Source organism: Nerophis ophidion, linkage group LG20, assembly GCF_033978795.1.
Source record: "Nerophis ophidion isolate RoL-2023_Sa linkage group LG20, RoL_Noph_v1.0, whole genome shotgun sequence".
Classification (NCBI taxonomy): Eukaryota; Metazoa; Chordata; class Actinopteri; order Syngnathiformes; family Syngnathidae; genus Nerophis; species Nerophis ophidion.
The window spans coordinates 43,926,089-43,939,253 of NC_084630.1; positions in this window are offsets into that span (position 1 = coordinate 43,926,089).

Here is a 13,165-nt window from a genome sequence, read left to right on the forward strand (position 1 = left end):
TTTGGTTCTGTTTCCTGTTTGTCTCCCTGAGTGCTGTGTCCCCTCAACTGTGGCTGATTGGCACCTGTCCACACCTGGTGTCAATCAGCCAGGTACTATTTAAACCTGCTTTGTCTTCCACTCAGTGTTGGAGTAATGGATATGGCTATGCGGTGGGGCGGTATAGCTCGATTGGTAGAGTGGCCGTGCCAGCAACTTGAGGGTTGCAGGTTCGATTCCCGCTTCCGCCATCCTAGTCAATGCCGTTGTGTCCTTGGGCAAGACACTTTACCCACCTGCTCCCAGTGCCACCCACACTGGTTTAAATGTAACTTAGATATTGGGTTTCACTATGTAAAGCGCTTTGAGTCACTAGAGAAAAGCGCTATATAAATATAATTCACTTCACTTCACTATGCAAAACGAAACTAAAACTAAACTGGCTGCAAAGTAAACCGAAACAAAATGCTGGACGACAGCAAAGACTTGCAGCGTGTGGAGCAGCAGACGGCGTCCACAAAGTACATCCGTACATGACATGACAATCAACAACAAAATAGGAGCACAAGACAAGAACTAAAACACACAGGAAAACACCAAAAAACTCCAAATAAGTCAGGGCGTGATGTGACAAGTCGTGACACTACACCTACTTTGAGACAAGAGCTATAGCATTGTTGAATTTATGTCCAACAATTGCGAGAACAACTTTTTGAGTTTCATTTTTTTATGTTTTCTGCTAGTTGTGTGCCTCAAGAAAAAAATGTGCCTTGGCTCGAAAAAGGTTGAAAAACAGTGTTCTACTCAGCGTGGACGAGATGTGGGAATCTTTGGCCACCACGCAATTCAAAGGCAACAAATTGATTATAAATTGGTTATTTATGCACATTTGATTAAAACATTGCATATCATCTGTGTATAATTATTAGGGAAGTCAAGGGTAATGTGTTAACGTGATTATTCTTCATGTGGTGTGCTACGCTACTTACTTTGCTGCTCGGGCTCTGAATTTCACTGTAAAATAAACCCCAGCGGGACTTAAAAGTTCAACTTAACTTTTTTGAAATGTTGCCTATTCTTCAAAACCCCTATGTAAGACAAGAACACTTTTCCCCCCCCCCACATAGGCCGAAAATAATTGCCACACATGGTGGTATGTGTGGCAATGTGGCCTAGTGGGTAGAGTGTCCACCCTGAGATCGGTAGGTCGTGAGTTCAAACCCCGGCCGAGTCATACCAAAGACTATAAAAATGGGAGCCATTACCTCCCTGCTTAGTACTCAGTATCAAGGGTTGGGATTAGGGGTTAAATCACCAAAAGTGATTACCGGGCGCGGCCACAGCTGCTGCTCACTGCTCCCCTCACCTCCCAGGGGGTGAACAAGGGGATGGGTGAAATGCAGAGGTTAATTTCACCACACCTGGTGTGTGTGTGACTAGTATTGGTACTTCAACTTTTAACTTTAACTAGTTCAAGCAACATGCTTGTGTGACGTTTACTGGGCATCGTAATGAAGTGGTTGTGTTCTCTCAATGATGCAAAGCGGAATGGACACAGCGTAAAGATTTATTTGTAACTACAAAAACAGACTAGGAACAAAAAGACTTGCACAATGGCACTAAAAACAAACCAACAAAACTAGCATGAGCTAGAAGAAGCAAAAGGCGATAGAATGCGAGCTAGGGAAACGAACAAACAAAATAGCATGGAAGCTAATCGAGTACGAAGGGTATTTACCGCAATGCGGGAATGCGACCTCACCTGTTGCGTGTAAAGCAAACTACACTGCGAGGCCGAATGGCAAACAAAGGCTGGCTTAAATACAGGCAGAAATTAGGAGGCAGGTGCGCGTGACAAACAGAAGGCAGGTGACACAAACGAGTTACCATGACAACAAAACAGGAAGTGCCACCAGGAACTAAGGAAGTCAAATAACAAACAGCCTGTGATAACAAAACAGATGATCCAAGTAGTGGATCATGACAGCTTGAAATATAAGAAAAAACCCACTTTATTTAAGGTAATCAAATTAGATTTCAATGTGTCGCCCCAAAGAGTGGCTTGAATCAGTTATTTTTTTTTATGGTCCAGTGCAGGGGCGTCAAACTCAAATACAGAGTGGGCCAAAATTTAAAACTGAACAAAGCCGCGGGCCAAGGTTAAATGATAAATAAATGGGTTGTACTTGTATAGCGCTTTTCTACCTTCAAGGGACTCAAAGCGCTTTGACACTACTTCCACATTTACCCATTCACACACACATTCACACACTGATGGAGGGAGCTGCCATGCAAGGCGCCAACCAGCACCCATCAGGAGCAAGGGTGAAGTGTCTTGCTCAGGACACAACGGACGTGACGAGGTTGGTTCTAGGTGGGAATTGAACCAGGGACCCTCGGGTTGCGCACGGCCACTCTCCCACTGCGCCACGCCGTTGAACACATTAACCTTTTAATTAGAACCCAAACAAGTTTTGCATTAAATATTGAACAAGCAAGGCTTATATAACTTTATAGTGACATGCAAAATCCAGTTTCAAATAATAATAGTAATTAAAAAATATCAATGGCATATCAAATAACATTTAAATAAAAATTGAATGCCTCTTTTCTATTTGCAGCCTTCTGAGGTAAATATCAAAATGAACTTTTTCCACAGGCTAATAATACATTTGAAAATAAAATAATGAAGGAATCAAACATTCAAGCCTTGAAGTAGCAATTAGTGGATGAATAAAATGTTCATTATTGCTCAGTTTGCTACACTGATTTGCTTTAACACTGAATATGGAACAAGCAACACTTGTAAACTTAATAGTGCAAAAATCGACTTTCAAAAAACTAAACGAAAAAACATCAATGGTATACTAGATGAAATTGAAATATAATATTGAATGCCTCTTTTCTATTTGAAGCATCCATCCATCCATCCATTTTCTACCGCTTATTCCCTTTCGGGGTCGCGGGGGGCGCTGGCGCCTATCTCAGCTACAATCGGGCGGAAGGCGGGGTACACCCTGGACAAGTCGCCACCTCATCACAGGGCCAACACAGATAGACAGACAACATTCACACTCACACTCACACACTAGGGACCATTTAGTGTTGCCAATCAACCTATCCCCAGGTGCATGTCTTTGGAGGTGGGAGGAAGCCGGAGTACCCGGAGGGAACCCACGCATTCACGGGGAGAACATGCAAACTCCACACAGAAAGATCCCGAGCCTGGATTTGAACCCAGGACTGCAGGACCTTCGTATTGTGAGGCAGACGCACTAACCCCTCTGCCACCGTGAAGCCCTATTTGAAGCATTCTGAGGTAAATATTTGGTGGAAGTGTGGGGTGTATATTGTAGCGTCCCGGAAGAGTTAGTGCTGCAAGGGGTTCTGGGTATTTGTTCTGTTTGAATTGTGTTACAGTGCAGATGATTGATTGATTGATATATTTTTATTTCAAATATGCAAAAAAACAACAACTAACAAACAAGAGCCATCATGATCCAATACAGTGCTATAGCCTTAACGGCTATTATAACAAAATGTAAACAATGGAGAAAAAAAACAAAAACAAATGAGCATTCGACTTTTTTTTTTTTTTTTTTACATATTTGAAAAGGAGTGAGAAGAAGTATAGACTTATTTAATCCCACCCCTTTTCTTTAAATCATAAATTACTCTGAGCTCGAACTTCCTTGTTCACTCTATGTACAAACTTAATGAACTTGTATATACATAAATGATAAATATATACACACATATGCACACTACACACATACACAGCCACACCGTTACCACAAGTGCTCATGGAAATGGTATCATGAAAAAAACCCAAAAAAACAGCAGTACCAGTGCCTCAATGGGCAGCCCCTAACTCTTTTGTAACACAAGAAACCCAATATCAAAGCCCTTCTTCATGTCAATGGTATACTAGATGAAACACATTTCTCCTGAAATGTGTTTGTCATTCTTGTTTAGTGTGGGTTCACAGTTTACGTTGTTAATGCAGCCACCCTCAGTGTGACCTATATGGCTGCTAACCAAGGTTGCGTTGCATTCACTTGTGTGTGTGCAAAAGCCGCATATATTATGTGTCTGGGCCAGGACGCGGTTTGTATGGAGGAAAAGCGGACGAGACGACAGGTTGTAGAGGACGTTAAAGGCAGTTCCTGTCACGATCCGGTATGCGGATCGTTTATGGTTATGCCCTATTTATGTCTTTGTTCATGTTTTGTTTCTGGACTCTGCCGATCCTTGTTTGAGCACTTCCTTGTTTGTGTTAGTCACCATGGCAACGTATTGTGTTCCTCCTCACGGGCTCCTGTCACACACCTGTTTCTAATAATTATTTGTGTATTTAAGCCCACCTGGTTCCTTAGTTCGTCCTCGGTCCATTACTTGCTTTTCGCAACACGTCACGTTTTGTATCCTTCTGCCCTCGATTATTTTGTGCTAAGTTCAATCAATCAATCAATCAATCAATCAATGTTTATTTATATAGCCCCAAATCACAAATGTCTCAAAGGACTGCACAAATCATTACGACTACAACATCCTCGGAAGAACCCACAAAAGGGCAAGGAAAACTCACACCCAGTGGGCAGGGAGAATTCACATCCAGTGGGACGCCAGTGACAATGCTGACTATGAGAAACCTTGGAGAGGACCTCAGATGTGGGCAACCCCCCCCCTCTAGGGGACCGAAAGCAATGGATGTCGAGCGGGTCCAACATGATACTGTGAAAGTTCAATCCATAGTGGCTCCAAGACAGCAGCGAGAGTCCCGTCCACAGGAAACCATCTCAAGCGGATCAGCAGCGTAGAGATGTCCCCAACCGATACAGGCGAGCGGTCCATCCTGGGTCCCGACGAGCGGTCCATCCTGGGTCTCGACTCTGGACAGTCAGTACTTCATCCATGGTCATCGGACCGGACCCCCTCCACAAGGGAGGGGGGGACATAGGAGAAAGAGAAAGTTCCGCCTTAGCTTCACGTGCGTGTGGCACGTCGTTTAATGTTTTCTGTTTCCTGCTACGTTTTTAGCATTAGCTTTCCGTGCATTGGCACGCGCTTTGTTTTTCTCCTTTTTTGCACCAGTGTTCTTTTGTTTTATTATATTAAAACATATTCTTACCTGCAATCCTGCTGACTGGTAGTGTGTGCATCCACCAAGTGGCAACTCCGCGCAACAAGTGCGCCGAACGCGTGACAGTTCCTTTAAGGCACACCCCCAAAAATTTGGTCCGGGTGGAATTCGGGAGAAAGTGGGGAGAATGGTTGCCCCGGGAGATTTTTGGGAGGGGCACTGAAATTTGGGAGTCTCCCGGGAAAATCGGGAGGGTTGGCAAGTATGAGTATTAGCGGTGAATGTGGTGTTAGAGCGGGACGGCCGCTGCATAATACCGCCGGCCCAGCTCTAATGTTAAATTGATATTGCCTCAAGGGCCAAATGAAATTACACGGCGGGCCAAATTTTGCCCGCGGGCCAGAGTTTGACACCCATGGTCTAGTGTGTTTTTTACACATCCGTCCATCCCTTTTCTACTGCTTGTCCGTCTCAGGGTCTCGGGTACACCCTGGAAGCTATAATTTGTTTCCATTCACGTACGCCAATTTGTGTAACAAAAAACAACAATTTCCCTCAAGTTATTATCAATCAATCAATCAATCAATGTTTACTTATATAGCCCTAAATCACTAGTGTCTCAAAGGGCTGCACAAACCACCACGACATCCTCGGTAGGCCCACATAAGGGCAAGGAAAACTCACACCCAGTGGGACGTCGGTGACAATAATGACTATGAGAACATGATACTGTGATACTGATGACTATGAGAACATATGAGAACATGATACTGTGAAAGATCAATCCATAATGGATCCAACACAGTCGCGAGAGTCCAGTCCAAAGCGGATCCAACACAGCAGCGAGAGTCCCGTTCACAGCGGAGCCAGCAGGAAACCATCCCAAGCGGAGGCTGATCAGCAGCGCAGAGATGTCCCCAGCCGATACACAGGCGAGCAGTACATGGCCACCGGATCGGACCGGACCCCCTCCACAAGGGAGAGTGGGACATAGGAGAAAAAGAAAAGAAGCGGCAGATCAACTGGTCTAAAAAGGGAGTCTATTTAAAGGCTAGAGTATACAAATGAGTTTTAAGGTGAGACTTAAATGCTTCTACTGAGGTAGCATCTCGAACTGTTACCGGGAGGGCATTCCAGAGTACTGGAATATTAAGGTGGAAGAAATGCTGAAACATCAACAGCGTAGCCACATGGACAATAACACCCCTTGACAGGTCAGTAAGGTCAAGCCTTGTATTGTGTGATAGTTTCGCTCCAGGGGATTGTGCCGGACTTCCTCCTCCAAACCCACCTGGTGCCAAGACACGCTAGAGAAAGTGTGGGTGTGTAGGGGCGGGGGAAGGCGAGTTAGTGACGGCGGGGCTGTTTGGCGTTCTATTCTCTCCGCCACCCCGCGGGGAAGAAATGCAGTGCAAAAGAGCAGGAAGCTGTGCCAGAGGAGGCTAGATGTTATGATCACAGAAGCGTATGAGCGTATTGATGGATCTGTTTTGTCCCCTGCAGTCTATCTGTTCGCTTTGTGCGCGTGCACATGCGTGGGACTCCAGAGATAAAGACGGAGCAATGACTGACATGAACGATCTTGACATCTATGCTAGCTTACATGACCAAACGAAAAAAATAGAGTTGCCTCGTTCTATGCTGGGAAAACATATAAGGCGGGATAAACACTATTCACTAATATTTGTCTCAAAATCTGCCCATAGCTTTTTGAGTCCATCCAGCCATCCATTTACTACCGCTTAGTCCCTTTGGGGTTGTGGGGGGCGCTGGTGCCTATCTCAGCTACAATTGGGCGGAAGAAGGGGTACACCCTGGACAAGTCGCCACCTCATCGCAGGGCCAACACAGACAGACAACATTCACACTCACATTCACACACTAGGGACCATTTAGTGTTGAGTATTTTTGATAATTACCCAGCAGGCATGACATTAAAAACAATGTTGACAAATTGTGGAATCAGGATTTTATATACAGTATCTGCACACAAATGTTGTGAATAAAGCGTCCTTATAATGAAAGTCTCTTCAGGAATGACATTCAGGAATGTTTTCCTTAATGTCAAAAAAAATCTGGATTTTTTTCCTAAATGTCAAAAAAATCTGGATTTTTTTTCTTAATGTCAAAAAGTCCGGATTTTGTTTCCAATGTCAAAGAGTCGTGATTTTTTTGTAAGTGTCAAAAAAATCGGGATTTTTTTGGTCAAAGTCAAAAAAAAAATTTAAGTGTGAAAAAATTGGTATTTTTTTTCAAAATGTAAAAAAAAGGGATTTTTTGATGTAAAAAAAAATCTGGATATTCTTCTAAATGTCAAAAAAATGGGATTTTTTGTAAATGTTAAAAAATCTGGATTTTTTTTCTAAGTGTCAAAAAAACCTGGATTTTTTTTCTTAAGTGTCAGAAAACCTGGATTTTTTTCCCTACATGTCAAAAAATCTGGAATTTTTCCTAAATGTCAAAAAATGTGGATTTTTTTTCTTAAGTGTCAAAAAATCTGGATTTTTTTCTTAAATGTCAAAAAATCTGGATTTTTTTTCTTAATGTCCAAAAAATCTGGATTTTGTTTGTGATTTCTAAGAGTCTGGATTTTTTTCCAAGTGTCAATAAGTCGTGATTTTTTTCAAGTGTCAAAGAGTCAGGATTTATTTCCAATTGTCAAAAAGTTGTGATTTTTTCAAGTGTCAAATAGTCAGGATTTTTTTCTAAGCATCAAAAGGTCTGGATTTTTTGGGGTCAAAAAGTCTGAAAATGTTTAAAGTGTGAAAAAATCGGGATTTTTTTCTAAGTGTCAAAAAGTCTGGATTTTTTGTAAGTGTCAAAAAGTCTGGGTTTTTTGTAAGTGTCATTATATCTGGATTTTTTTCCAAAGTGTCAGAAAACCTGAATTTTTTTCCCCAAGTGTCCAAAAAATCGGGATTTTTTCCTAAATTTCCAGAAAATATGAAATTTTCCTAAATGTCAAAAAATCTGGATTTTTTTTCTTAACACCAAAAAGTCGAGATTTGGTTTTTAATGTCAAAGACTCTGGATTTTTTTTCTAAGTGTCAAAAAGTCGTGATTTTTTTAAGTGTCAAAGAAACAGGATTTTTTTCCAAGTGTCAAAAAGTCTGGATTTTTTTAAAGTGTCAGAGAGTCAGGAATTTTTCCAAGTGTCAAAAAGTCTGGATTTTTTTCAAGTGTCAAAGAGTCAGGATTTATTTCCAATCGTCAAAAAGTTGTGATTTTTTCAAGTGTCAAATAGTCAGGATTTTTTTCTAAGCATCAAAAGGTCTGGATTTTTTGGGGTCAAAAAGTCTGAAAATGTTTAAAGTGTGAAAAAATCGGGATTTTTTTCTAAGTGTCAAAAAGTCTGGAAATGTAAGTGTCAAAAAGTCTGGATTTTTTGTAAGTGTCAAAAAGTCTGGGTTTTTTGTAAGTGTCATTATATCTGGATTTTTTTCGAAAGTGTCAAGAAACCTGCCAACAAAGAAGCCTTCATCACATTGAAGGACCACAAACCCAACTTCGCAAATAACCCAACATGCCGACTAATAAACCCAACTAAATCCGAAATAGGAAAAATCAGCAAAATAATCCTGGACAGAATCAACGCAAAAATCAAGGACAAAACACCACTCAACCAATGGAGAAATACAGCAGCAGTAATCAAATGGTTTAACAACATCCAAGACAAACAACAACACAACTTTATCTCCTTCGACATCGAAGAATTTTACCCTTCCATCACGGAAGACCTACTGACCCAAGCACTAAACTTCGCCTCGGACTACGACTCAATCACGGGCAACGAAAGAAACATCATCATCCACGCAAAGAACTCCATACTCATCCACAACAGTACACCATGGCAAAAAAGAACAATTCAACGTTTGACGTTACTATGGGGAGTTTTGACGGAGCAGAAACGTGCGAACTCGTTGGGAGTTTCCTCCTCTCCCAGCTTGCTGGCCTCAACCTGAACCTTGGTATTTACCGTGATGACGGACTGGCAGTGTGCCGCGCCTCGCCAAGGAGCAGCGAGAACACCAAGAAGCGCATATGCCAAATCTTCAAAGAAAACGGCCTACGGATCACGATTGAAGCCAACAAGCAAACCGTCAACTTCCTCGACGTCACTTTCAACCTGAGAAATAACAGCTAGCAACCATTCACGAAACCCAACACAACACTCCAATACGTGCACCACGACAGCAACCACCCACCCACCACCACGAAAAGAATACCTACCGGAATTAATAAAAGGCTATCGATGCTGTCATCCAGCAAAGCTGAATTCGACCAAGCAACCCCCAATACCAGAAAGCACTTGATGAAAGCGGATACAACTTCACCCTCACCTATGAACCCACTCCAGGAAACCAACCAAAAAAGAGCAGAAAACGAAACAACATCATCTGGTACAATCCGCCATTCAGCAAAGACGTCTCAACCAACATCGGCCGCAAGTTCCTCACTCTGATCCACAAACACTTCCCCAAAGGAAACACCCTAAGAAAAATATTCAACAAGAACAACATTAAATTGAGCTACAGCTGTATGAACAACATGCAACAAATCATTTCAAACCACAACAAAGCAATTGCAAAAGGACTGCCTACCCCCAGACTAAACGACTCTGAAACCAATAATGAATGTAACTGTCGCAAGAAACCTGATTGCCCTCTCAACGGAAGGTGCTTACAGACATCAGTCGTTTACCAAGCAAAGGTAATACGCAATGACATTAACACATCCGACACGTACGTAGGATTAACCGAAGGAGCGTTCAAAACAAGATGGAATAATCACAACGCCTCCTTTAGAAACCAGACTTTGCAGAATTCTACAGAACTCAGCAAACACATTTGGAACCTCAAAGACAATAATGTTGAATATTCAATAACATGGCAAATTCTTGCATCCAGCACACCTTACAACAGTGGTAATAAAAGATGCAACCTATGCTTAAAAGAGAAACTGTTTATTATATATCATCCAGATTTATCATCCCTCAACAAGCGCAGTGAAATCATTTCAACATGCCGCCACAGACGGAAACACCTCCTAGGTAACACATGAGCCAATCACCACACCCTACGCCTGCTTGTACCCACCCACTCTGTGCCCTATATAAACCATTGTATGTGAATGCTTCCATTAAAATCTCCTGATGATTGAGGGAACCTCTCATGAAACAGATCTGTAGAGATGAAGTAGTCTTGTGATTTTTTTTCCCACACCTACATATATATATATATATATATATATATATATATATATATATATATATATATATATATATATATATATATATATCTACACACACATATATATACAGTGGGGCAAAAAAGTATTTAGTCAGCCTCCGATTGTGCAAGTTCTCCCACTTCAAATGATGACAGAGGTCTGTAATTTTCATCATAGGTACACTTCAACTGTGAGAGACAGAATGTGAAAAACAAATCCAGGAATTCACATTGTAGGAATTTCAAATAATTTATTTGTAAATTATGGTGGAAAATTTGTATTTGGTCAACCATTCAAAGCTCTCACTGATGGAAGGAGGTTTTGGCTCAAAATCTCACGATAAATGGCCCCATTCATTCTTTCCTTAACACGGATCAATCGTCCTGTCCCCTTAGCAGAAAAACAGCCCCAAAGCATGATGTTTCCACCCCCATGCTTCACAGTAGGTACGGTGTTCTTGGGATGCAACTCAGTATTTTTCTTCCTCCAAACACGACAAGTTGAGTTTATACCAAAATGGATACATGGATGATACAGCAGAGGATTGGGAGAATGTCATGTGGTATATATATATATATATATATATATATATATATATATATATATCAGAAATATTTGAAAATATACTTTGTACTTTTAAAATGTACTTTTTAAAATCCAACTTGAATTTAATATGATGTATGTTTTGTTCTAAAAGAAATTCCTGGAAAATATGTTGTTCAATTACTATTTTTTCGGTGCAAAATAAATAAAAAACAACATTGTTAGAACATAAGCATATTAGCTGTCACAATGCATTTAAATGCATAACAGAGGAACCCAAGGATGCAGTCGAGCGGTGAGTAAAGCAGTTATTTTGCTTAAAGGGGAACATTATCAGCAGACCTATGTAAGCGTCAATATATACCTTGATGTTGAAGAAAAAAGACCATATAATTTTTTTAACCGATTTCCGAACTCTAAATGGGTGAATTTTGGCGAATTAAACGCCTTTCTATTATTAGCTCTCGGGGCGATGACGTCACAACGTGACGCCACCTAGGTAGTCAATCCGCCATTTTCTCACACACATTACAAACAAGTCAAATCAGCTCTGTTATTTTCCGTTTTTTTCGACTGTTTTCCGTACCTTGGAGACATCATGCCTCGTCGGTGTGTTGTCAGAGGGTCTAACAACATGATCAGGGACGGATTCAAGTTGACTTACGTGGAAATGTGCATCGATTAGCACGGCATGCTAATCGATGCTAACATGCTACTCAGGCTAGCTGTATATACATATTGCATCGTTATGCCTCATTTGTAGCTATATTTGCATCCAGCCTTTCCCTCCACCTACATTTAATGCCAAACAAACACTTACCAATCGACGGATTCAAGTTGCACCAGTGTCAAAAGATCCGAAAGTCCCTCGTCTGCACATTTTACCGGCGATCCTACAACAGACATGGCACAGAGATGTACGGATACCCTGCGACACTCAAAGCAGATGCATTTCCAAAGATAAAGTCAACGAAATCCCAAAGGTGAGTTTTGTTGATGTTATTGACTTATGTGCTAATCAGACATATTTGGTCACGGCATGACTGCCAGCTAATCGATGCTAACATGTTATTTAGGCTAGCTGTATGTACATTTGTAGCTATATTTGCATCCAGCCTTTCCCTCCACCCACATTTAATGCCAAACAAACACTTACCAATCGACATATTTAAGTTGCTGCTGCACATTTTACCGGCGATGCTACGACAGACATGGCACAGAGATGTATGTATGGATACCCTGCAACACTCAATCGGTTAGAAAGTGATCGCCGAATAGCTTCAATAGCTATTCGCTCAATAGCTTCAGTTTCTCCTTCAATTTCGTTTTCGCTATCTGCCTCCATACTTTAACCATCCATTTCAATACATGCGTAATCAGTTGAATCGCTTAAGCCGCTGTATCTTGCTGTGCTATCCGCCATGTTGGCATCACTAAATGACGTCACAGGAAAATGGACGATTGATTTAAAGATAACGAAAATCAGGCACATTAAAGCCTTTTTTCGGGATATTCCATATTGGGTAAAATTTTGAAAAAAACTTTGAGAAATAAAATAAGCCACTGGGAACTGATTTTTATTGGTTTTAACCCTTCTGAAATTGTGATAAAGTTCCCCCTTTAAGGAAAAAGTGTTGGCCCTGCGATGAGGGGGTGACTTGTCCAGGGTGTACCCCGCCTTCCGCCCGATTGTAGCTGAGACAGGCACCAGCGCCCCCCTGCGACCTCAAAGGGAATAAGCGGTAGAAAATGGATGGATGGGATGGATACTCACAACAATGACCCGAACAGGAGATAACAAGAGGCGACAGTGCGGAAAAACAGAAAACAAAACGAGCTCTGTGGAAAAAAAGAATAAAAGCTAATATACAAAAATAACTAGACCTGGGTTGGAGTTGCAAGACATGCAAACTACTACACAACACAAAACTGGTTGGCATTGAGAATAGCCAAGAAGGTAAGCATCAAAAAAACTTGGGAAGCATAGAGGTCATCTGACATGGAGAGTAGAGGAGGAATCCCCGAGTCCAGCTGTCAAGGTGCTGCTTAAGTAGTCTCGGGAAGATTAGACACACCTGTGCACGTCTCACAACTCCGCCCACAAAGAGGAACACAGGAACTCCAGGTGGAAGAAAAAAAAAAAAAACAGGTTTACTGCACCATCAAAGGAAAAGGTAACATACAAACCACAAGGTGGCACCAGGCGGTCACATTGATTGATTGATTGATACTTTTATTAGTAGATTGCACAGTACAGTACATATTCCGTACAAGTGACCACTAAATGGTAACACCCCAATAAGTTTTTCAACTTGTTTAAGTCGGGGTCCA